The sequence below is a fragment of the Suricata suricatta genome, chromosome 16 (genome assembly GCF_006229205.1).
Source record: "Suricata suricatta isolate VVHF042 chromosome 16, meerkat_22Aug2017_6uvM2_HiC, whole genome shotgun sequence".
Taxonomy (NCBI): domain Eukaryota; kingdom Metazoa; phylum Chordata; class Mammalia; order Carnivora; family Herpestidae; genus Suricata; species Suricata suricatta.
In genome coordinates this window covers 28,946,664-28,969,535 of record NC_043715.1, presented here as the reverse complement: position 1 = coordinate 28,969,535, position 22,872 = coordinate 28,946,664, and the positions used below count along the sequence as shown (strand labels likewise).

Genomic DNA, 22,872 nt, shown 5'->3' with positions numbered 1-22,872 from the left:
CAGGACTTTTCATCAGAGTTACTCCATCGTCCAAATCAACTTACCAGCGTGAAGTATCCAGATGATTTCTCTCTCCGCACTGGGCGTGGAGGCCACTTACAGTGATTTCCCTGTCTGTATGAGTCCTTAGTGAACGTTTTTTCTCATTCTGAATTTAGTTTCTTCTCAAGAGCGGCTGACCTGACAACAGGGCCTTCTGTGCACTTGTCCTTGAGTTCTTTGGGGAGCAGCCCCTCAGTTGCCCTTAGGCTAACTGGAGAAGCTGTGGGATTTGAGTAGCTTGTGCTTTTGATTCTTTGCTCTAAGTTCTTTGTTTCGATTTTGGATTTTCTGCTTATTTTCCAAAGCATAGCATTTAAACTATATCCTTCATTACTCACAAAGCTTCCCAAGGTTTATTCTGTCACTGGCCTTGGCTCCTGATTGTTCAAGGGTTATCTCTCTCTTACCCTGCCTGGGGGAATCTACTCAGGCGTTGACATCAGAGCTGGGGCGCCCCAAGGCTCTAAGCCCATATTTACGGTAAGAGTTACTTCTCAATCAATTGAGTGTTTATAGACAGCGCAGGATGTCCTCCATGCTGTGTGAGGTTCTAAAGGAGATACTGGAGATGCACAAAATTTGGCTGTTGCCTTTTAGAAATTCAGAGCTTGGATTAGCTCTTTAGGCTCTTGCTTCACTAAGCATTTTCCAAATTTCAGCTGTTTACGCATCAGCTTCGAGATTCTTGCCGTATCCCTGTGCGTCCTGTACTTACTTATGTAATACTTTTCTCTAAATAACATCACTTCCTTTGTTTCACTGAAATAGATTCATTTTAGAAGGAGATTCTCTATTGCTATCTTAAGTGGAAGACCAGTATCGCTTGGCATAATTAGAAGAGGTTTATAAATACAGAGAGAAAGTAAAACAGTATTAAGTGACCTCTGCTTCTGAGTGCTGAAGACCCTGAATCTGAGTCCTGTCCTGTCTTTATGAAAAAAGGACACGTGTAACCGGTAGAGAGGTGTTAACTGTACAATGGCACCAATCCGCCGCTTTCTCCAGGTCAGCCGCAAGACAGGAAGGTCATCATGTCGACAGTGACTTCCGAGTGGTGTGTGGTGCGCTGGTGCTGAATGCTGTGTGTCCCTTTACCTCTTCAGTTCTTCTCACGGGGCGATTCCTGCATTTGCTCAGCGCTGATGGAAGTAAGCCCTAAATCTCTTACCCGCCATTTGCATGTTGCTTTATAGTTTACAAATCAGTTTCACTGAAGAGTCTCATTCACTCTCTGAACAAGCTTGTGCGGGAGATTGAGGGAGGTCGTGTAGAGACTGTTCTTTGCTTAAGGACTTGGCCTTACGTCACTGGGTCGGTACGAGGGACCAGGATGGTTTGCAAGGTTTCATATACAGTGCTTTTCCTGCTCTAAGAGGGACCTTAGACTTAACCTCCATACACTGAAATCTCTGCGTGGGAACATTTTTAGGCTGAAGTCATCTCTTCCCGAGACCCTCCCCTGCTTTCCTTAGGAGCTGAGTTTCTGTTTTGAAGTCTCTGGCCCATCGAGAAGCGTCATTTGTAGGTAACAGATTACTCTTCATCTTTACTGTACGACCCACATATGGGTATTTACCTTGAGTGTAAATGGGTTTTAATTTCAGCCAATAAACCACTTCCCTCTGGATGCTCAGGAGTTTCTACGCGCAGTTTGTATCTTTAAAGGAAGTGAGGGTCAGTTGGGGCCATTTTAAATTGCCGCGTTAATTTTCTGCATATAGAAATGGTAAAGATACATTTTAAAAGTTCAGCTCCCTTCCGTGTATTGAAGAACAATCTTGTGTGTTCTTTTCTGATTATGAAAGTAAAATATATCTTCATTGTAGAGAAAAGATAAAGGGTATGAAATGAAAGAAGACTATGAAAATCAGGTTCATAGCTGTTTGTGTATATTCCTTTTCAGTCTCTTTTCTATATGTACATGCATCTGAAATAATAGTAGTATGGGAACGACAGCCACATTTACCGGGGACTAAAGACAGGTCAAGCATTCTTTCAACTGTCTCCACAGCCCTAAAGAGGAGATGTCAGTTATACAGGACGAGAATTGATTCGGGTTAACTTGACGCAGTGACATAGCCCTGGTCACACAGTTAGTAGGGCACGTGGATGGTAACTTGTCCTTTTATCGCATTTGGGCTCTGACACCCACCTCACGCCTGCCCTCCTCTCCCTCCTCGCTGACCCCTGCTCTGGGCTCCTGGGCCCCCCTCTCACTTCCTCACCTAAAGGCTTTAAGACTCGATTGTTCAGGAAGGAAGGAGAAGAAGACATGAATGTTCTGGGGGCCTCCTCCTTTTCCATTTCTTTGTAAAGTTCTGTTTCTCTTGCCCTGGAAATAGATGGACAATGACAATATTAAGTAATTACATTGTCCCTGTTACCCATATGTTGTAATGAATATACATTTTAAAGATACACTTGTCCCTTTAGCTATTGTAGGCAATAAGCAGAAGTGAGTGTTATTGGTTTACAGGAGTTGATATTCAAGACATACTATGTATTCCTGATTTCCCCGACTCCTGCCTTCAGCTGTGGGTGAACTAGCTGGTACCCTACCGACCTGGGCCAGACGCGGTGCGCTGTCCCCAGAGTGCGCCTTTATGCCTGGGCGGCTCAGTTGGTTAAGCATCTGACTTCGGCTCAGGTCATGATCTCACGGTTTGTGGGTTCGAGCCCTGCGTCAGGCTCTGTGCTGGCAGCTAGCTCAGAGTCTGGAGCCTGTCTTTGGATTCTGTGTCTCCCTCTCTCTCTGACCCTCCCCTGCTCATGTTCTCTCTCTCTCTCTCTCTGTCTCTCAAAATAAATAAAAAACATAAAAAAATTTTAAAAAGCGCACCTTTAGAATATATTCATTTAGAATACTTTTCTCTTTATTCTTTGTTGTTATTCAAGCACATTCTTATTTTCTTTATTAACAAGCCCCTATTTCATTTTTAAAAATGACCATTCCTCCATCTCCTCTTAAACAGAATAAAACAAAAACATGAAAGTAGCCATGGTCTCCGGCTACCTTTTCTCTTTACTTTGTAGACTCCGAATCCTCTAAGGAGCCCTGCCGAGGGACCTCAGCCCTGTACCAGTATCTGAAATCTGAACTTCATAGCACTTATGAAAAGGAAACAGTTTAGCTCAATTTATAATAATATATTGGTCTGCAGAGGAAGTGCACACTGAACCCTGCTGTCTCAAGTAAATACTCCAGGGGTGTCTGATGGGGAGCACGTCGGGTGCCTGTAATAAATCCACCGCCTGTGGAAGTGACGGAAGGCCCTGCTGGCAGCGCCCGAGGACACGCTTAACTGGTGTTGTCACGGTTTACTTTTAAATTGGAATCTTTGCCCTAATCTCAGAGTTAGACATGACCAGATTTGCAAGCAGATTTACAATTTTCACTAATTTTCCAACCAGGACTTCAAAACACACTTAGAGGGGGGAAGAAAAAACTACTCTCTGGTCTTTCTCAGGGTAGGATGATTTACTCCACCACAGATGTTTTCCATAGACTGAATGTAACCAGGGAGCTAGGGCCTTGGACGTGGCTCGGAGACAAACTGCGGGTTTGTTGGTTTTTTTTTTTTGTAGAAAAGATTATACAGTTCAAGGGACATCAACCAAATTATGTTCATTAACCAGGAACCGGGTGTGGAGCTGGGGGAGTTTCGGGACAAAGGTGAGTGTGCTAGGTAAACATTTGGGGGCGAACCTCCTCCCCGGCCTGACCCTTCATTTCTTCTTTTTTTTTTTTTACATGTCACGACTCATGACTCCGTTCTATCTGGTCTCTTTATTTTTGTTTCCTTCAATCCAAACTCAATCTCATTTTCAAATAGCTATCTCCAAGCTTCATTTGCCAAGTAAAATTTCCATGGCAAAAAGAAAAAAGAGAGAGAGAGAGAGGGAGAAAGCAATGTCAGTTTGAAATGCATGCTGTTTCTTTTCTCTTTCTTTTTCTTTCTTTTCTTTTCTTTTCTTTCTTTCTTTTCTTTCTTTCTTTCTTTCTTTCTTTCTTTCTTTCTTTCTTTCTCTCTCTCTCTCTCTCTCTCTCTCTCTCTCTCTCTCTCTTTCTTTCTTTTTCTTTTTCTTTTTTTTAGTTTTGCTTTACTTCACCACCAGTTGAGAGTAGAATGATGAAAGGCCATTTCCTGTCAGGTGACCAGGTTCCAGACTCACTGCGTGGTCTATTGGCTCTGCCCTGTTAGTGTTTGAGTCTCTAACTCCCTTGGAAAACTAGGCCACTTGCTTCTCGGGGCTACTGGGAGCCCAGTGCTGTCCATGTGGGGCCAGCCCAGACTGGGAGCTGGGCCCTGGCATCACAGGAGAACCGGGGAGGCGAGAGGGTGACAGAGGAGCACAGAAGGTTGTGTTCTTACCCTGCTTCCTGCCCCGAGGTTTGCCAGCTTCATACCTCACTGTCCCACACATGTCTTTCCACGTAAAGGAGCCACATGAAAGGGGCATCTGACCAGTTGATTCTCAAGCGGGGGGTGGGGGAGTGGGGGGGGGGGAAGAGTTGTCATTTACATTTAGTCAGGGTTGAATTCCATGGGAACCATGCTCTTGCCTTGGTTGAGGACTGGGTTTACCTGTAGAGCCAAGTCAGTCGTGTTTTCCAGATCAGGTTCACCTTCTTTGAAATACCTCTGGCTCAGAGCAGCAAGACCCAGAGCCCTTGAACATCTGATGTGGTCTCGCCCGAAAACGCGCCATGCTTCGGCTTTGGGCGTCAACGTGAGCGCCCCAATTGGAGTCTGTTGCCCCGTGAGCAGGAAAAACAGCGGCTTCTAGGAGTTTAAAGCCTCTTAACTGGGGTTCCTCTGGGACTCGGCTTGGAGACGGTGATATCTTTGTAAATCCTCCAGATGTCCCTCAGTCCCGCCCTGATTCAGACATTTTATTCAAAGGAAAAGACTTTTGTTATTTCTTCTTCTGACCCCATTCCCTTCCTCCCCCAACTCCTGACTGACCAGCTGAAGCAAAAAGTACCTGTAATTTATGGCTTAATCATAAATTCTAAATAATTATACTTTATTACCTCTCATGGGCCTTGAAATGTAGGTGCTATGTTCTGCTTTCTGCCGAGGCAAGGGACTAATACAGAAACAGTAATAAATTATAACCTGAGGCTGCAGTCGGTAAGTTTGAGGAATTGCCATTTAAGTGGGAAAGTGCTCGAACAGCCAAATGAGCACCTGTCATGTTAGTTTTCACTTTGAAAAGTAGAAACATGACAGTATAGTTTCAGCTGCTCGCCCAATACGAACCTGTGGTGTTCTTACCTTCTCAGCAGACTACGTTATTTGCCCCTCACTAGTCATGTTTTTGCACCATGTATCCGTCGTCCTGAAACTTTTCCCTCTAAACCGTGCCCGCAAATGCTGACATTTTCAAACGTGTGCTTTTTGTCTTGATAACCCGATTCTTCCGTATTCAGCAGAATTAGAGAGAGGGCGTCTCCTGCGGAGTTTACTCTGTGGATAGGATTCCTAGGTACTTGAAAGGGTTTGTCTATCTCTTATGCTTTCTTATCCTTTCCATTCTCCGTGCTTATTTTTGATCATTGATGTCTTGAACTTTACTTGAAGTGCATGAGTGCCTACTGAGGGCCAGGCACTATGCTGGAGTCTTTGATATATTTTCTTTCTTTCTTCTAAGAAAGCCCATCAGGTAGGTAGTGCTCTCTCTCCAATCCCTGTTTTTTTCCCAGAAAAGAAAATTGATGGGGATTGCCTGCTAATGGGTATGTGGCTTTTTTTTTAGGGGTCTGAAAATGCCTTAAAATTTATTTGTGGTGATGGCTGCACAATCCTGTGAACACATAGAATACATTGAATTGTATGCTTTCAGTGAGTGAATTGTTGGGTATGTGAATTATATCTCAATAAAGCTGTTTTATAAAAAGGAAATGAAGGCTTAGAGAGGTAAAATAACTTTTTCATGGTGGCGTACCTAGTGAAGCTTGCGTTTGAATGCAGGTTTTTCTTTTAATTTTTAAAAAAATGTTTAATGTTTTTTTTTAGAGAGAGAGTGAGAGAGAGAGAAGGAGACAGAGTGTGAGGGGGTGAGGGGCAGATGTATCCGAAGCAGGCTCTAGCCTCTGAGCTGTCAGCACAGAACGTGACGCGGGGCTCGAACCCCTGCGCTGTGACATCATGGCCTGAGCCAAAGTCGGACACTTGACCTACTGAGCCACCCAGGCGCCCCTGAATGCGGGTTTTTCTGAGACCGAACCTGTTGTTTCTTCTGCTGAATTGTGCAGCTCTCCTGATTATGTAATCACGGCATCTTTCTTCTTTCAAAATGTTGGAAAAAGTAATTGAACTGATCACATATTTTCTCTTTGTAGAGGATTCAGAAGTATGGAATTGCATAAAATTAAATTTGGAAGTTCTCTTTTAATTTCCTACCAGGTCCTTTTGTAGACATTAACATAAATGTCATTATGCCAGTATATTTACATATATGTTGCTACCATTTCACAAAAGAACTACATGTGGCACCTTTTATGCTAGTTCTTGCTTTTTTCCCCTTAATATGTCCTGGAGATCTTTCCCTATCAGTACCTCATTCATATTATTATAAACATAGTATGTGGACTAGGAAATAAAAATTCAAACAGTTGAGGATGATCTGAAGTGGAAAGGAAAAAGACTCCTTGTCACGTGTTTCATTTCTTCCTTAAAAATTTTTTTAAACTTTATTTTAGAGAGAGCATGCATACACGAAGGGAGGGGGCGAAGGGAGAGAAGGAGAAATTTTTAAGCAGGCTTCATGCTCAGCGTAGAGCCTGACGTGAGGCTCAGTCCCACGACTCTGGGATCATGACCTGAACAGAAATCAAGAGTTGGACACTCAACCGACTGCGCCACCCAGGCATTCCCCCAAGTTCTGTTTCTTAGAAGTGACTACTTTTTGTTATATTTGTATTTTATTCTTTAAGTGCTTACCTCCTTAGCTCTTAAACACATGCTTCATACTTCTCTCCATCCAGCAGATTGATGCACTGTCTGTTCTTCCATTAAGAAAAATGTGAAGAAAAAAAATGAGGAAGTGGTTTTCTTATACTCTCTCGTTCTTCTAAGGTTTTTACTTAACGTTTACTTCTGTGTTTTTTTGTTTGTTTGTTTTTTGGGTTTTTGTTTACTGTAATTCATTACCTTATAACTGATATGTAGATAGACTCTCTTGACTGTTAGGACATAACATGGGGCGTGTAAGTTTCCTTTCAGCCATATCATTACTTTTACATCGTTGAGGTTTATATCGTTTACACACTAATCTATAATTTTGATAAGACGACCACGCTTTCTCTGTACACCGATTCTGAAATTTGAAAGCCAGTACATAACGGTGCTTATGTACATAATGGACATAATTGTCCCTTATGACAGAACCAAATAAAGTGACTGGATCCACAAATAGAATATGGAGTCCACAGCAATCACTGGTCTTGTTCCATTGAAAGGGACTGTTACAAATGTCAGGCCAAGATTTTATACTTCATCAAAGGACCAGAATCGTGCTCCATTTTAGCTTGCTTTGCCATTTGAACCATAACTTCCTTGTGTGGCTCCCCCTCTCCTCCTGAAATTCATAATTGCCTTTCTGTATTCTTATGGATAGAATAATCATGCCATAGTACTATCTCTGTGTCACTTGATCTTTTGTCTTACTACCTATTTAACATTTTGATAAATATTAAAATAAATGGATAAATATTGGTGCGCTGACTGCTTCAAGCCCACGAATTACAGTTATGATAGTGAGATTTCTTCTCCTTGCAGTCCTTGGCTATTCCATTTTTTAAAAATCTGGATCTCTTGTCTTTCTCTTCCTTGGAATGTTCTAAAAATGTCTTCTACCTACCCTATTTTAGGTTTCTAAAAATTTGCAAACTCTGTGACACCTAACACAGTACTGTGAACATGGGAAGTGCTTTAATAAATAATTATTGAGTTCATGAGTGAATCAATAAACCAAGGATTGGTCTTTCTCTCCTACCCCATTTCATGGCAACTATGAGCAGAAGGAAATATTTATTCTGTCCTTGAAAGCTCCTGATGGGAAGGTTTTTGAAGTTCCTCCCCCAAATAGGTGGTCATTAATTTACTACTTGGGGATCTCCAGAGATAGCTTTTAGAATCGTCCATGGTAGCTCATTCCTTCAGTGACCCATGCTTTGCTTTCTACTATCTAGTCCAAATGACCTTGTGATATCACAGAGTTTTTCAAACTGATACAGTGTTCAAATCAATTTGTACATTCTCTTCCAGATTACTAAAGATAACAGAAATGTGTTGGTTTCTTTTAAGCTGAGGATGGATGTGTTACTATGAGTTTTGAGATCCTTTTATTCTTTCATATTTTATGTAGCCAGAGTCATGCTATATTGGGATAAATCTGTATCTGGGTTGGTTGGGTGAAATTTTTCCTTTTGGTTGGCAGTCTTAATGTGCCTCCGTTTGTTCTCTATAGAACATAACTCCTAAAAGCATGAATTGTGGAAACAAAAATTCAGATTTTAATTTGATTGCATATCTTATGTATGTTCTTTGCCACTTCTGCAAAGATAGGAAGACTGTCCATAAAGGAAGTTGGTTTTTTTTAATATTTTAATATAAAATTTTACTTTTTAAGTTGATTCTTTTTACAGGTTTCAGTTCAGGATGAGACTAGGAAGAAGTTTCACATTCCTGAAAACAGTCAATCCCTGAAACAGATTTCTTCCATATGGAAGATTTTCATTAAACTCTTCCTATGGAATAATTATTTTATCCATAAACATTTAACATTAAAAAAAGATCTAAATTACAGTCTTCAGTCAAATCATTGTCCTTAAAATTCTGCCTTAAAACGTGTTTCCTTTTCTTTGCTTACCGTGTTCCCTCCGTCTTGTGTTTTTCTCTCCATCTACGTATATGTGTAACATTATTTAGAATGATGTTAAAAACTTAATCCCCACAATGGCAGGGACACCAACCAATCAGTGTGGATGCCATAATTCTTTTGTCCCTCTGGACTATAGTGATTGGTGCAGAGGGGTTATCTCATCTACTGAAGTCTGAGGGCCAGTACTCTATTATATATGTCCTTGCTCTACACAGAGGACTTCATGCCTTGTACATAGTAGGAACTTGCCACGTATTTGGAGAGAACATCCTTTTTTCCTCCCTAGGTATTAACCAGAAACCATAACCGTCTTCCTCAGTTGCCAAGGGAAAATTGGATGTGAGATAGGAGTGAATTGGGGCGCCTGGGTGGCTGAGTCGGTTGAGCGTCCGGCTTTGGCTCAGGTCATGATCTTGCAGTTTGTGGGTTCAAGCCCCGCATCGGGCTCTGTGCTGACACCTGGCTCAGAGCCTGGAGTCTGCTTCTGATTCTGTCTCCCTCCCTCTCTGATCCTCCCCTGCTCGCACTGTCTCTCAAAAATAAATAAATTAATAAAAAGAACATTAAAAAAAAGGAGTGAATCAAGAGAAAAAGCAAAAGGTATGTGGGGGAACAGAGCTGAGAGGTTTAAGTGGCTGGTTCTGTTTCGTTGATTAACTTTATTTGGGCAGTTCCAGCCCTCACAGTTCACTGAAGCAGAGGGTGGAAATGACGAGTCTGCATTCAGAAGGGGAAAAAGAAGAAAACTACTCCATTCAGGTTTTCTGTCCACCGACCTCTTGTCCCTTCTCATCTTTCTATTTCCCCAAGCCTCTGCCCTCCTGTTTCTTGGGAAGAGTTACAATCTGGAAGATTAAAGGCAGCTCTTGCCAAAGTGGGATTAAAGTTCATTTTGCGTATTTAGAAAGTGAACAAGAATGATTAACCTCAAGAATCTCTTTTCTTCACAAGCCAACAACAAGCTGAGCATTCCATAGAAGTTAATTTAGAAACAGGAGGGGGAAAGTCATGTATCCTGAGGCAATCTTCACCTCTGTGCTTGTTTTTATAGAAGAATTTTCACTCCCAGGGAGGATTGTATGAGGGGGAAGGTTTCCAAAACTAACCAAAGCTCACACCGCCTTCACCAATGGCTGTGTGCCATCTTTTCATTTGGGGAATGAATGCCTCTTTTCTGAGCACCTCTTCATTGAATGTTATCTGTGGGATCTTTCACAAATAATGATACTTATTGTTTTATTTTTTGTTGCTATGTACCAAAGTAGTAATGTATGTCATCCAAAGATGCCATCTTAAGATGTATTCCAATTCCAGAGATAAATAAATATGAAGAGAAAATATGTATCATGGAATTGATAAAATGTAGTATATGTTCACTATAAACAATTTACAAACTACAGAAATGTGCAAATACAAATGTTATATCACCACCATGGAGAGATACCATGCACAACTATTTGGTCTAACCCCCTCTAGTGTTTCTTTCTAGTGTTTCTTTCTATTTAGAAATATTTTTTTCTTTTTAGAAAATTAATATCCTGTTAGATAATGATGTCTTTTACTCTTTTTTCAATACTTTTACATCTTGAGCATTTTTTCTTATTAAATATTCCGTGAAATGTGATTTTTAAAAATGGCTTATTTGTGACCCAGTATGTGATCTATTCTTGAGAATGTTCCATGTGCACACAAGAAGAATGTGTTTAGGATGAAGCATTCTGAATATATCTGTTAAGTCTGTCTGGTCCAATGTGTCATTCAAAGCCATCGTTTCTTTGTCGATTTTCTGCTTAGGTGAACTGTCCATTGCTGTGAGTCAATCAGCATGATTCACCACATTAATAAAAGAAAAGATAGGAGCCATATGATCCTCTCAGTAGATACAGAAAAAGCACGTGACAAAATACAGCATTCTATCTTGATAAAAACCCTCAAGAAAGTAGAGATAGAAGGAACATACCTCAGCATCATAAAAGCCATATATGAAAGACCCACAGCTAATATCATCCTCAATGGGGGAAAACTGAGAGCTTTCCCCTTAAGATCAGGAACACGACAGGGATGTCCACTCTCACCACTGTTGTTCAACATAGTGCTGGAAGTCCTAGCATCAGCAATCAGACAACAAGAAGAAATAAAAAGCATATCAATTGGCAAGGAAGAAGCCAAACATTCAGTCTTCACAGATGACATGAAATTCTCCATAGGAAATCCAAAAGACCACCCCAAAACTGCTTGAACCTATACATGAATTCAGCAAAGTTATAGGATATAGATAGAATCAATGTACAGAAAGTGGTTGTATTTCTATATACCAATAATGAAGCAGCAGAAAGAGAAATCAAGGAATCTTTCCCATTTACAATTGCACCAAAAACCATAAGATACCTATGAATAAACCTAGCCAAAGAAGTAAAAGATCTGTATGTTGAAAACTATAGAAAGCTTAGGAAAGAGAAGATTTTCCCTTTGCTCCACAACAGCCCAACCAATGAGAAACTGCCACAATTCAACCAATGAGAAGCTATCACCACCCTGAGCACCTTCTTCCAGTGGACTTTTGTTCAAGCAGCCCCGCACCCCCTTCCTTTCCCTCTATAAAGTGGTATTCCTCTTCTTTGTTCTCTGAAACTGCCTGTGGTTTTGCCATAGTTCACGTGTCCTGAATTGCACTTCCTATGCCATTCTCAAGTAAACTAATTTTGCTGGTAAAATAGCTGGCTATTTTATTTTCAAGGTCAACAGTAGTTATAAGAAATACGTGTTTTTTATAAGAAATACTCAGATCTACTTTCTTACCAATTTTCCATTATATTACATCCCCATGACTTCTTTATTTTGTAACCAAAAAATTGTACCTCTTGACCCGCTTTACTCATTTCTCCCACTCCCCATGCCCTATCTCAGGCCGCCACCAGTCTGTTCTCTGTGTCGTTGAACTTGTTTTTGTTTGTGTTGTTTTGTTTTTGCCTTTGTTTCAGATTCCACATATAAATGAGATCCTATGGTATTTGTCTCTTGGTATCTGACATATTTCACTTTGCATAATGCCCTCGAGGTCCATCCATGTTGTTGTAAATGCCAACATTTCATGCTTTTTTATGGTTAGTGTTCCATTGTATGTATGTTTGTATATATATGTGTATACACACACACACACACACACACACACACACACACACACACACATATATATATTAGCTGTTGTAAATAATCCCACAGTGAACCTGGAGATGCGTATGTCTTTTTGAGTTAACATTCTCATTTTCTTTGGGTAAATACCAAGAAGTGGAATTTTTGGATCATAGAGTAAATCTATTTTTAACTTTCTGAGGAGCCTCTGTACAGTTTTCCATAATGACTGTGCTAATTTACATTGCCTCCAACAATGCAAGGGTATTTTTCTCTACTACCTGGCCAGTATTTGTTATTTGTCTTTTTGATAATAGCCATTCTGACATGTGTGAGGTGATAGCTCACTGTGGTTTTAATTAGCATTTCCCTAGTGATTTGTGATGTTGAGCATCTTTTTTTCCCCCTTTTAATGTTTATTTTCCGGCGGAGCGGCAGAGAGAGGGAGACCTAGAATCTTAAGGAGACTTGGCTCTGTCAGCACGGAGCCCGACACGGGGCTTGTACTCATCAACTGTGAAATCATGACCTGAGCTGAAATCAGGAGTCAAATGTCCAACCAACTGGCCCACCCAGGTGCCCCTTGAGCATCTTTTCATGTACCTGTTGGCCATTCGGATGTCTTCTGTAGAGAAGTGTGTATTCAGATCTTCTGCCTGTTTTTAATCGGATTGTTTGTTCTTTGCTTTGAGTTGTAGGAGTTCTTAATATGTTTTGGATATTAACCTCTTATCAGATATATGATTTGCAAGTATCTTCTCCCATTCCGTAGGCTGCCTTTTCATTTTGTTGATGGTTTCCCTTGTAGTTTGATATAGCCCCTCTTGTTTCTCATTGTTTTCGTTGCTTTTGCTTTTGATGTCATGTTTAAAAAGTCATTGCTAAGATTTATGTCCAGGAGCTTACTGCTGTTTTCTTTTTACACCATGGTTTTCATTATTTAAATAAAGTATAGATTCTAACAAATTTTTCCTGAAGGCTAATGGCAGGGGAATGGTGGTGGCATATTCTCTGAGTTTTTGTATCATTTCGGTTACTTTCTGTGCCTTCACATGCTGCTATCTCCATAAGTAGCTAAGGATTCTTGCATAACAGACTTCCCATCTTAAAGTTCAGGGTATCATCCCCTTGAGCTCTGATATTTGATGGTAGAGAAATGTATGAGGTCATCTTCATTTTGATTCTATTGTGGTAGATTATGTTTTTTCTTTGAAAATTTGTCATATATTCAATGTTTCTAAAATTTATTTTGAGAGAAAGGGAGAAGATGAGCAGGTGAGGGGCAGAGAGAGAGGGAGAAAGAGAGAGAGAGAGAATGAGAATGAGAGAGAAAGAGAATCCCAAACAGGCTCCCCCCTATCAGCACAGAGCCTGATGCAGGGCTTGATCCCCCAAACCATGAGAGGTCTTTCCTGATCCCACACTGTGCCCTCTTCCTGTCTGCTTGCCCCATTTCCACAGATCCAGTGCCCTCTTGAATCAAGTGTCTTCCTAAAATATTGAGAATTTTATGAAGACAAAAACTGTCCTGTCAGTTGGAGTCAGACCTTTTCAGCAGAAACCATTTCAAAGTGGCTCCTTCCCTTTGAACTGCAGTGTTTCCACATGAGCCTAGTGAATTGTCCGTGTCTGTTCCTCCTTACTAACGGAGGCCAGGCCCTGGCTCCTAGGCAAATTGGTGTTGCAAGTGTCTCTATGAAAACTTGGTGCACATTCCGGCCAAATCCTTCATTAGAAAGGAGCAAGAAAATGTATCTACATGGCCAGATAAGAGATTTCATGAACTGGAGTGTCCTGAGTAACTCAGTTTTGTCTTTTTGTGGTGTGGGTGCTTGAGGTCTAGGCAAACCATGACCACTTAGAGACCTGTGCTCGGTGTACCCTCTTCCTCCGACTTCTTACCCTGCCGGTGCCTGGCCTTCTCCTCAAGGTGGCAGCTCTTTCCAGCAACATGTTCTGGGGGCTGTGAGAACCACGGGTTGTGTGCATTTAAGGGGACACCTCATGAGGCAAGATGGCTGCCCTCTCGGTGGCCTATTGCCCATCGTACCTTTCTGTTCTTTTGAGTTTGAGGGTGAGCACTGCCGTCGGGACTGGCTTGCCTATTTACCAGGATGCTGCTCTTTCCAAGTAGACACTCACAGGCCAACCCTCTTTGCCTCTTCTTTGGTCTCATCCTTCCTAAAATGTATCCCGCACACTGCCTTGCAATTTCTGGCATATTGAGCATCTTTCTCTTATATTTAGTGCTGACCAAACTCTTGACCTAATTCAATGGTGCCCTGATCATCGTTTTGGGGAATCTAGGAATGGGGGCAAGTCGAGAGGCCTGAGTCGGTACCGACATCTGGCCAGGAAGCTTCCCCTCCCCACTTTGTTGGCTATTAAATTCTGAATATGTTCTCAGTCATGGATGTCCCCCTGTCTAGGAAAAATAAAGTCATAAATATTAAGATTGAGTGATGAGAATGGACAGGTGAGTAAGAATGAAAAGCTTCAGTGACCGCGTGAAGCCGGGAAGATTGGATTTCAGTATTGGGCCTATTTAGCTCTGGAATGTGCCTTTAGTGAAGCTCCTGATTGTCACTTTAAGAAATTTGGGATGAAATAGCCCTGATAACGTGCTGGACACCAAAACCAAGGAAGTCAGGGCTGGGTTACATTTAAGATGACCAACTGTCCCAGTTTGTCTGTGCGGGAGGGGATTTCTGGCAAAGTCCTGGGCATGAATCAGTCACCCTAGTGGAAATTATGCCTTTGCATCTGTGGTCTTTTCTATATGAGATGAGATTTCATGCTACACTGAATGTCCAGAGCTCTCCTGCCCCACCGACAGAGCACGCAGCACTTAGCCAGCGGAGAGTAAGAGGTGCTTTGCTGTTGGTTTTGTTGAGTACATTCTACAAACTCTGATTCCACTTGAATATGGAATCAGTTTTTAGCTGCATCCTGAAATAGCTCTGGCAAATAGACATTCTCTAATATTTTCTTCTTAAAAATGATGAGGGCCTGTCATCTTTGAAACTGAGAATGTCTGTAGTGTATCCTTTAAGATGTACAGTCCATGAAGTTGGAGCCACTTTCACAGACTTCAAGGTTTAGATGAATTAGCAGCCCTTTGGTGCAAATTACAGGGTTCTTTCTAGAAGCCTTAAAGGATTAGGGACAGTTGGGAGCATTAAGAAGGGTTGTTTGATTAGGAGGTTGCCAAAGATTTGAATAAAGGGACAGGTCTCAGATTCTGATGTTGTGTTTGTCTCTTGGCCTGCATCAGACAAGTTGCCCTTCAGTGGAACAAAAACACTTAACAAATGTTCATTAAGATGTTTTTCTCTTTCTTTACGATGTTTATGAAGGCTAGTGTTACTAGCCTAGGAGCAGTGAGGCTTTTATTTGGGTAGATGAGATGTATTTCAGCCTTTTATGGGAATCTGCCCTAGGGAACCTCCTCTAACCTTTGCTTTTTGTTTTGTTTTGTTCTTTTGATTCTGAAACTCCCTTTAGGCCAAATAGTCCAGGTTAACCAGAAAATCTCAGGTGTGTCCTTAACCAGAGGCCTTAGAGGGGGCAAGCTGGAAAGGAGACGGGTCATTCAGCCTTCTTCATCAGACCTTAAGCCACACTTTGAGCCCAAATGCCAAGGTTGGGTCAGCTTTGATCCTCAGGTTCTGCCTTGCCGTCCTTTTCTTTGTATTGAAAACCCCATGTGTATCACTGGCATCTCCATCCTTACCTCTCATTGCATTTTGTAATACTGTTTACACAACATCCTAATGTTTTGCGACCTACTCATTTCATTTTTTTTCTGTGAAGACCCTTAACATTGCTCTTAATTTTGTTGTCTCCCCTGCTTTCCTTACCCAATCCACTGGCAGGCCTTCTGGGTTTTTCTCTATAACATTCTGAATCTGATTGCTGCTCACCATCCCCCGCTCCGTCACCATGGTCCGAGTCATTGTCCAGTCCCATGTGGGTTGTGGCACCAGTTTCCCCTGCTGGTCTTCCTGCTTCAAAGCCTGCCCCTTGGGGTCCTCTCTCTTTTCCAGAAAGCTGCCAGGCTGGTCTACTCAGACTTGGATCACATTTTCCCCTTGCATAAAAGTTTCTAATGGTTTCCCATTGTGTTTAGAATTAAACCTCAAGTTCTGACCATGACCTATACAGAGACCTCCTTCAGTTGTTGAACTTTCCCTTCCGTGCCGAGCACCGTGTCACAGGCTCAGCTCTTTGGCCTCAGGTCTTCCTTCTGCTTGGAATGCTGGCATCCCAGATGTTGGCATTGCCAGGCTCCTCATTATTCAGCTCTTGAGTCAACTTAACTGTCCCCAGTGATAGTTCTGTATAGAGTAGTGCGTTACTCCTGTGTACCCCCACTGACTCTGAAGCTTCTTAGATTATCCTTTATTTTCTTCATTGCACCCCATATCTGAATTTCTTGTTTATTTACTCATTATGTATCTTCTCCATCAAAATGTAACCTCCGAGAGAGCAAGGACTTTGTTTTGTTCACTGTGCCTAGACTAGTGCTTGACATATAGTAGTTGCTCATCCAAATATTAAATTAAATTAAATTAAAGGTAAGTGAGTATTTTCCTTTGCTATGAGAACACTCCAGAGTAACTATGTAGTTATATGACTGTATGTTAATCTCAAGATGGTGAGCTCTGGAGTCTTACAGAGTTGCGACTTCTCAGTTCACAATGTTTTGTTTTGTTTTTAAAAATAGTTTTACTGGGGCGCCTGGGTGGCTCAGTCGGTTAAGCCTCCGACTTTGGCTCAGGTCAGATCTCACATTCGTGGGTTCAAGCCCCACATCAGGCTCTGTGCTGACAGCTAGCTCAGAGCCTGGAGCCTGTTTCCAGTTTCTGTGTTTCCTTCTCTCTCTGTGCCTCCCCCTCTCATGCTCTGTCTCTCTCTGTATCAAAAATAAATTTTAAAAAACATTAAAAAAATTTAAAAACAGGGTTTTACTTTTTATAATAGTTTAGGCTCATGGCAAAATTTAGCAGAAACTACAGAGAATTGCCCCTTGCCTCTGTCCCCACGCATAGACAACCTTTCCCACTGTCTCCATCGTGCGTCAGAGTGGTACATTTGTTACAGTTGATTAGCCTACATGGACGTGTCATTATCACCCAGGTCATACTGTACATTAGAGTTCATTCTTGGTGTTGTATATTTTATGGATTTAAAAAATGTATTATGACCTATATCTCCATTACGCATCAGACATGCTGGTTTCACTGGCCTACAAATCCCCTCTAATCCCATTCATCCTCTCCCCTACCCTCAACCCCTGGCAACTTTGCACTTTCTCTATAGTGTTGTCTTTTCCAGAATGCTGTATAATTGGAATCTGAGAGGATGCAGCCTTTCCAAACTGGCTTCTCTCACTTCGTCGTGTGTACTTAAGTTTCCTCATTTCCTTCCCTGGCTTGATAGCTCATGTCTTTGTAGTGCTGCATGTTATACTGCTGCCTGAATGGGCCACCGTTTCTCTGTTCAGCTATTCACAGATGGTTTGGTTGCTTCCAAGTTTTGGCAGTTGTCTATAAAGCTGCTGTCAACATCTGTTCACAGGTTTTTGTGTGGACATAAGTTTTCAACTCATTTGGGTGAGTATTAAGGAGTGCAATTGCTGGGTCTTAGGATGAGGGCAGGTTTAGTTTTGTAAGAAATCACCAAGTGGCCTTCCCAAACACATATCGTGTTGGTGGGATAGTGGTGAGCATAGCCACCTTCCCGATCCCACCGGCAGTGAGGGCTCTGTTGTTCCGTTATTCTTGTCAGCATGTGGTGTTAATCAGTTGTCACTGGATTTTGGCCATTCTCTTAGGTGGGAAGTGGTGTCCTGTTTTAATCTGCAATCTCATGACAAATGATAACGAGCATCCTCTCACGTGCTTATTTTCGATCTGTGTATCTTCTTTGGTGTGGTGTCTGTTGAGAACTCCTCAGTTCTTTAATCAAGTTGTTTCCTTGTTGTTGAGTTCTTAGTATTTTGAATTACAGTGCTTTATTGAGCATACCTTTTGCAAATATTTTGCCCCAGTCTGCAGCTTATCTTCTTATTCTCTTGACTGTCTTTCACAGAACAGTTTTTAATTTTTAGGAAGTGTAGTTTGTCAATTATTTCTTTCCCGAGTTGTGCCTTTGTTGTTATGTCCCAAGAGTCATCACCATGCCCAAAGTCATCTAGACTTCTTCTTATGTTACTTTCTAGGAGTTTTGTACTTGTACAGTTTATATTTAGATCTATGATTCATTTTGAGTTAATTTTTGTGACTAGCAGAAAGTTTGTGTCTAGAGGCATTTTTTTTTTTTTTTTTGACACGTGGATGTTGTTGTATTTCACGAGTCATCTTGGGATACATTCCCGAAGTCATCTAGATTTCTTCTTCTGTTACTTTCTAGGAGTTTTGTACTGATACATTTTATGTTTAGATCTATGATCCATTTTGAGTTAACTTTTGTGAACAGTGGAAGGTCTGTGTCTAGAAGCATTTTTCTTTTTTGACACATGGATGTCCCCTTATTCTAGCACCATTTGTTGAAGAAACTATCTTTGCTCCATTGTGTTACCTTTGCTCCTTTGTCAAAGATCTGTTAATGATATTTATATGGCTCTCTTTCTGGATTCTCCTTTTTTCTGTCCCATTGATCTATTTGCCTATTCTTTTGGTCAGTAAAATCTTGCCTTGATTGCTGCAGCTCTACAGTAATTCTTGACATTGGGTAAATTAGTTTTCCAACTTTGTTCTTCTTCAATATTTTGTAGGTTATTTTGGGTCTTTTGCCTCTCTCTAGAAACTGTAGGACCAGTTTGTCAGTATCCACAAAATAATTTGCTGGGATTTTCATTGGGATTGCATTGAATCTATAGATCACATTGGGAAGAACAGACATCATGATGATATGAGTCTTCCTATCTATGAACATGAAATAACTCTCCTTTCATTAGTTCTTTGATTTTGTCCATCAGGAATTTTTGTAGATTCTTGTATACATTTTATTAGATTTTATATCTAAGTGTTTCATTTGAGGGGATACTAATGTAGTTGGTAATGTGTTCTTACTTTCAAATTCCACTTATTCATTAGGAAAGTGACTTGTATGTTAACCTTATATCCTGCAACTATGCTGAAATTGCTTATTCATTCCAGGAGGGTTTTTTTTGTTTGTTTTTTTTTTTTTTGGTCAGTTCATCTGGAATTTTCTACAGTCACATCATCTGTGAAGAAAGATAGTTTTATTTCTTCCTTCTCAGTCTGTACAGCTTCTCTTCTCTTTTCATCTCTTTCTTTTCCTGTCTCATTGCATTAGCTGGCACTTCCAGTGTGCTACTGGAAAGGAGTGGTGGAGGTACCTGGGTGCCTCAATTGGCTAAGCATCCTACTCTTGATTTTGGCTCTAGTCATGGTCTCACAGTTCATGGATTTGAGCCCCACAGTGGGCACTGTGCTGATGGCACAGCGCCTGCTTAGGATTCTCTCTCTTTCCTTCACCTCTCTCTCTCTCTCAAAATAAATAAATAGTTAAAAAAAAAAAAGAAAAGGAGTGGTTAGAAGAGACATCCTTGCCTTGTTTCCAATCTTACTGAGACATCAAGTTTAAGTATTATGTTACCTACAGGTTTTTTGTAGATGATCTTTGTCACATTGAAGAAGTTACTCTTTAGTCCTAGTTTACTGAGAGCTTTTATTATGAATTTGTGTTGGATTTTGTCAAATGTGTTTTTCTGCATCTATTGGTATGATCATGTGATATTTTTTCTCTTAATTTTCAAATATTGAGCCCGTCTCGCATACCTGGATAAATTTCAGTTGGTTTTGGTATATACGTCTATAAGATATATATAAAAGTATATAAAATATACATTGTTGGATTTTATTTTCTACTACTGTATTTTGTTGAGGATTTTTGCATCTATGTTCTTGAGAGATATTAATTTGTAGTTTTCTTGTAATATCTGTCTGCTTTTGGTGTTAGGGTTTTTCTGGTCTCATAGAATGAATTAGGAAGCCTTCCTTTCACTTTTTTCTTCTGGAAGAGTCTGTAAAGAATAGGCTTAGTTTCTTTCTTAAATGGTTGGTAGAATTCACCAGTAAATCCATCTGAGCCTGGTGTTTTCTGTTTAGGAGAGTTATTAATTTTGATTCAATTTCTTTAGTACATATAGGCCTATTCAGATCATCTTTTTCTTATGTGAGTTTTGGAAGATGGAGTCTTCCAAAGGAATTGGTCCATTTCATCTATATTAAGTTTGTGGGCAGAGAGCTGTTCATAGTATTACTTTATTAGCCTTTTAATATCCGTATGATCTGTAATGATGTCTTCATTCTTATTTCTGGTATTGTAATTTGTGGTTTTCCTCTTTTTTTCTTAGTCTGGACAGAGGCTTGTTGGTTTTATTGATCTTTTCAGAGAACCAGTTTTTTTTTTTATTGACTTTACCTGTTAGTTTTCTGTTTTTGATTTCCTTGGTTTCTGTTCTAATTATTATTACTTCTTTTAATTTTAGATTTAATTTGCTCTTCATTTTTTAAATTTCTAGTGAAGCTTTTATTACTGAGTTTGGATCTTTCTTTTGTAAAATGTGCATTCAGTATGTTAAATTTTTCTCTTTGAAGTGCTTTTGCACATCCTAGAAATTTTGATGCTGTATTTTCATTTTCATTTAGTTAAAAATACTTTAAAATATCTCCTGAGATTTCTTCTTTGACCATGCTATTTAGAAGTATGTTGCTGAATCTCTTAAGTATTTTGGGATTTTCCAGTTGTCTTTCTGTTACTGATTTCTAGTTTAATTTCTTATGGTGTGAGAGCAAACATTGTATATTTCTATTCTTTTAAATTTGGGGTTTGTGTGTGTGTGTCCCCCAGGATGGAATCTATCTTGGTGAATTTTCTGTATGAGCTTGAGAAGAATGTATATTCAGCTCTTCTTAGATGAAATAGTCTGTAGATATCAGTTATATCCAGTTGATTGATGGTGTTCTTGAGTTCACCTGTGTTCTCACTGATTCTATGCCTAATGGATCTGTCCATTTCTGATAGGGGGTGTTAAAGTCTCCAACTGTAATGGTGGATTTGTCTATTTCTTCTTTCTATTCTATTAGATTTTGCTTCACATAATTCAACCCTGTCTTCTAAGGCACATACACATTAAGGATTGTTGTATCTTCACGGAGGATTGACTCCTTTATTGTTATGTAATGCCCTCTTCTCCCTGATAATTTCCTTGTTTTGAAGTCTGCTCTGTCTGAAATTAATGTAGGTACTTGAGCGCAGTATTAACATAGAATATTTTTTTCTCCATTCCTTTATTTTTAATTCATATATGTCTTTATACTTAAGTGAATTTCCTGTAGACAACATATAATTGGGTTTTGTTTTTGCATCCACTCTGATAATCTCTGTCTTTTAATTGGTGTATTTGCTCCATGGATATTGAGAATGATTATTGATATAATTTACTTATTCATTTTTTGATGTTTATTTCTTTTTGAGAGAGAGAGAGAGAGAGAGAGGGAACAGGCAAGGAGGGGCAGAGAGAGAGGGAGACACAGAATCTAAAGCAGGTTCTAGGCTCTGAGCTGTCAGCACAAAACCTGATGCAAGGCTCGAACCCACGAACCATGAGATGATGACCTGAGCCGAAGTCGGACACTTAACCAACAGAGCCACCCTGCCGCCCGTAATATAATTGATATCATAGCTACCTTATTTGTTAATGTTTTCTATTTGTTGCCCTTGTTCTTTGTTTTGATTTTTCTCTTTGACCATCATTTCTTCACATGTATATTTTTTTCTGTCATTCTCCCTTTTCTGAAAATCCAGTTACATTTATGTTAAACTGATTTAGTCTCCCAGGTCATTGATGCCTTTTTACTTTTCTGTAGTCTTGTTTTCTCTGTGTGCTTCAGTTTTGGATGGTTTCTATTTTTGTGTATTCTTGTTCAACTGATTTATTTTCCTGCAGTGCCAAAAGTGCTGTTGATCTAACTTGGTATGTGTGTTTTTTTTTTAATTCCAGATACTACATTTTTCATCTTTATAAGCTTCATTTTATTTATTTATATATATGAAAGCTATATATGTGAAAGGAAATAAAGATATGTATACATCTTATACATACCTTTGTGTCATGTGTCATATTTGTCAGGTGTATCTTTCATTTCTCCTCTCCTACTTTTTTTTTAAAATAGAGTTTTACTTTAAGCCATCTTTACACCCAATGGGGGGCTCAAACTTACAACCCTGAGATCAAGCATCACATGCTCCACTGACTAAGCTAGCCAGGCACCCCTCTTCTCTGTTACTTTTTAAATGGATGCTGGATATTGTGAATTTTATTTGTTTGGTGTCTGATTTTGTTAAATTCCTTTAAATAGTGTTGGACTTTGCTCTAGTGACTAATTGAATTATTTGGAAAAACTTGAATCCTTTGGACGCTTGCTTTTAAGCTGTTAGGTGGATGTAGGGCAGGCTTGCTGGAGTCCAGCTCCAGCAGATCCAGGGCTTCCTGAAGGATGGACGGTGTTGGCCAAAGGGAAAGTGAGAGAGCCTCAAGTTTCTTCCTGATCACCAGGCAGGCATCTCTGCACTGACCTGAGAGTTAACTTTATTTATTGAAAAAAATGTATGGGTGTACAAACAGAAGTGGCAATTACCTTAGACAGTGATTTCTGATGACAAATTTCTTTGGCATGTAAAAATTTCCCAGAACATAGATTGGTAGAAGACTCATGCATAATCTTTATCAATAGTGATTGGTGTAGGTGACTTAGATGCTTATCATATGGGGAA

The 22,872-nt window shown here is 40.1% G+C and overlaps 1 protein-coding gene across 4 annotated transcripts in view; it reads left to right on the top strand.

Annotated features, from left to right (window-relative positions):
- The window catches only part of FTO (FTO alpha-ketoglutarate dependent dioxygenase), a 375,692-nt gene that overhangs the window by 136,121 nt on the left and 216,699 nt on the right, over positions 1-22,872 (top strand). The window lies entirely within an intron of this gene.